We start from the raw sequence: 4,276 nt of genomic DNA on the forward strand, positions 1-4,276 counted from the left end.
GTATCCAGACTGGGGCAGAGAATCCACCAGCTTCTAGCTCATTAGATGTGCCAGGCAGGAGTCAGATCCCCCCTTTAGGGATGCGGATAGCAAGGTCTTTGAGTCATCTTATCCATTCCTTATTCTTTAGGCTTGAGGTAGAGGAGATGAAAACCACCCCCCTGACACACCCAAGACCAATTCAACTCTCTCTTCCATACCCTCATTCTTTTTCTTAAATTTTTTTAACATTTTTATTGAAATATAGTTAATTTACAATGTTGTGTTAGTTTCATGTGTACAGTAAAGTGATTCAGTTACATATATGTACACATATATATATTCTTTTTTTACATTCTCTTCCATTATAGGTTATTAAAAGATACTGAGTATAGTTCCCTGTGCTATACAGTAGGTCCTTGTTGGTTATTTATTTGATAGGGAGTAGTGTGCATATTTTAATCGCAGACTCCTAACCTCATTCTCTTTCATGTTTTCTAAGCAAGTAAAAGGGTTCAAGTGCCATTGAACAGATTTTGCTCTTTTTTTTTTCTTTGTACATTTTACACATGATGATCTTCAACTGAAACTATGGTATTGCATTATTAATTGAACACTTACTAGCATGATTATGTGCTAACTATTGGAATACAGAGATGGATTCTGATTATAAGGCATAATAACTGTATGACTTTGGGTAAATTACTTAAGCTTTCTGTGCTCATTTTCTTTATCAGATTGGTAGAGATAATGTAAGTCTCTTGCTTATCACATAGTTGTGAGGCTTAAATGAGCTAACGTAGATAAACTGATTAAAATAGAATATAATATATAATAAGTGCAAAATAAGTGTTTTAAGGGAAAATGCATGTTCTTTGGTGGTGAGGAGTGGGAAAAATGACTATAACTTTTATAAAATGGTAAGAGTTGTCACAGAGCAGGGGTCTTATACTCAAACGCTTATATATGCTGCCATAAACACAAAATGAGCAAAGTAGGTCAAATACAAAAAGAAGGGAGCAGTGTACCGGAGAGACTGTCTCCTCTGAAGTGGACAGCTGCTTCTTAGCCCCAGGTGACTGGTCATTCAGGCGATAGCCAACCCATTACAGTCAGATATTTTCTTTTTCTATTTTTTCAAGAGAAATGGAAATCAGGTTTTTACATAAGATCTCCCCACTCAAAAACTTTGGCATATTTTTCCTTTTTTTAAAACATTGAATGTGTTTCCTAGTCAATCCCAACCATGGGCTGACATTCTGAGGTCTCAAACATGGAAGAATGAGGATGTTACCTCGGATCACAGAGGGAGGAACAACTATCTCTCGGAAGAAAGCAAAAAAAAAAAAACATATGATCACTTTCAGCCATGTGTTTTGTTCTGTTTGTTAGCTTTTCATGGAGAATAGGACCTTGCCAAGTGGCGAGACCTTTCTTTAAATATCCTCCCAGTCATACTCAGTACAGAGTTAAAAGTCTTTGAACCACAAGCTCAGAGTCTTGGAGATATGAGAAAGCATAGCTTGTTCAGAGATTGTTGAAAGTTAGAGTGAGTTATATTTAGATTTCTGACATACAAAAGCAGTCAGATTTCCTTGGTTCTTCCATTTAGCTGAATACGTGTCCTTAATTATTGTTTTGGGAGCAAATGCAGAATAGAATGGCAGAACCAGAATCTCTGTGATATAATAAAACACTCGTCTACTTTGTTTAAACAAACAATTCTGTTATACAAGTACTCAGCTATCATTTCTATAGAAAAATATTTAATTTTACTCCCCTATTTGCTCTTAGCAAACAATAATTCCGGTAATCACATGAAAAAGTGGTGATATAGGAATCAGGAAAATATTGTAGTTTATTTAGTCAAATTACACGTTATAAAAAATCTTTTGGAAAATTAAAAGGATGATTTAGTGATTAAAAATAATTTTATGTTCTGATTATCCTGGTAGATCTAGCCTGTTGCTTAGCACTTATGGGCCTTTATAACATTGTGGGTTATCAAAGTTCTTAATAGCAACTAATGGACAGTGTATGCCATTTACCTTTACAAGCTCCTTACTGAGAAATTGTACAATGCCATACAGCATAAGTAACAGAACAGTTATATATTTAATTATTTTAGCATCAAAGCTTTTCTCTTTGTTGTAAAGAAGGACTTATACAAGAAACCTATTTTAACTCGTGTTTCACTTGTTTCATTTCTACTCTGAAATTCCTACTGTCTTGCATGGAAAGGCAATATGAGTAATAATTAAGAACAAAGGCTTCAGTCAGGCATATCTGGGTTTCAGTGTTTATTTCACCACTTATTTGCTGTGTGACATTAGGCAAGTCACTGAAACTTTCTGAGCTTCGTTTACCTCTTCTGTAAGATGATGTTCATGATAATAGCTTCCTCATGGGCTTGATAAAAGGATCAAATTAGATTACATTCATAAAATATTGAATAGGCTGCTTGGCACGTAAGGAGCTTTCATGGAATATTAATTGCTGTGATGATGATGAAGATTTAGGAAGAGGAGTTAAAGAAAAAAAATCTTTGACCTTGAAAATGAATGTACTATAAAGGGCAGCAGGGATAGGTGGGTGGTCCACAGAAGGTGGGGTATGGCCTTGACCAAGATTCATGTTATTTATAACAAAAGGATAAACAATGATGAAAAGTGCATACCATTTCCTGCAGTAGTCAATGGCCATACCAAGGCTTTGTTGCCTTCCTTTCAAATGAACCAAGGCAATTTGGATTTTGAGTACGAAGAAACTGGTAGTCACAAATTCAGAGATTAACTAGTCCAGCTCCTTTATTTTTGAGACAAGAAAACTAAATCTCAAAAGAATGGAGTGACACACTTAGCATCGCTCAGGTAAACAGTGGTGGATTTAGGAATAACCTGGACCCTCTGGATTCCCTCTCTATGGCACTATGTCCCACATATTGTGTGTTTTGACCTATTTAATTTATTTATTCATTAACTATTAAGTATAATTTATTCCAGGTACTATTCTTGGTGCTGGGAAAACAGTTATGAATAAAATAGATATGGTCACTACTATCATGTGCTAATACAGCGGGCACTCCAAATCCATAGGTTTCTCATCCATGGATTCAAACAACAAAAGATCAAGAATATTTGGGAAAATATTCCAGAAAGTTCCAAAAAGCAAAAATTAAGTTTGCTGTATGCTGGCAACTATGTACAGTGGGCTCTTGAACAACATGGGTTTGAACTGTGTGGGTCCACTTATACGCAGACTTTTTTTTTTTTTTACTAAATATGTTGTACAGTACTATATGAACCACGACTGGGTGAATCTGTGAATGTGGAACCTCGGATATAAAAGGCTGACTGTTGGTTATAAGCAGATTTTTGAATGAATGGGGGGAGGGGGTTCAAGGTCATTGCCCCTAACCTCCACGTACTTCAAGGGTCAACTGTACAAAGTATTTACATTCTATTTACAACTATTTACACAGTGTTTATCTGGTATTAGGCATTATAAGTTATCTAGAGATGATTTAAAGTACATGGGTGAATGTGAGTAGGCTATATGTAAATATATATCATTTTATATGACACTTGAGCATCCCTGGATTTTGGTGTCCAATAAAGACTTGATATATCCCTCTCGGATACTGAGGAATGACTGCAGTCTAGTGGAGGAAACACATTATAAAAATGAATTTTAAAGATTAATATAATTGTTAATAGTAAAGTCAGATGCGCTACAGAAACTAAAGGGGATCACTCCTAACCTGGGCTTCCTTTTTTATTGGCTCTGCAGCTTGAACAAGCCATTTGAAATAACTGAGCCTCAGTTTCTTGCTCTACAGAAGAGGAATTTTAATATTTCTTTTTCATGGCTGCTGTACAGATTTTAGATAATATATATATAATGTATGTTTACTACAGTGCATGCATGAATATCATGGTTATTAGCATTCTTATTATTACAGGTATACCTCGGAGATATTGCAGGTTTGTTCCAGACCACTGCAATAAAGTGAATATTACAATAAAGCTACTCACACAAATTTTTTTTGTTTCTCAGTGCATATAAAAGTTATATTTACACTACACCATCTATTAAGTGTGCAGTAGCATTATGTCTAAAAACACAATGTACGTACCTTAATTAAAAACTACTTGATTGCTAAAAATGCTAACCATAATCTGACAATGCAGGGTTGCTACAAACCTTCAATTTGTAAAAAAATGCAATTTCTGTGGAGCTCAATAAAGTGAAGAACAATAAAATGAGGTATGCCTGTATAAGCTCTGGCTATAGTTCA

This window comes from Eschrichtius robustus, chromosome 11 (assembly GCF_028021215.1).
Source record: "Eschrichtius robustus isolate mEscRob2 chromosome 11, mEscRob2.pri, whole genome shotgun sequence".
Taxonomy (NCBI): domain Eukaryota; kingdom Metazoa; phylum Chordata; class Mammalia; order Artiodactyla; family Eschrichtiidae; genus Eschrichtius; species Eschrichtius robustus.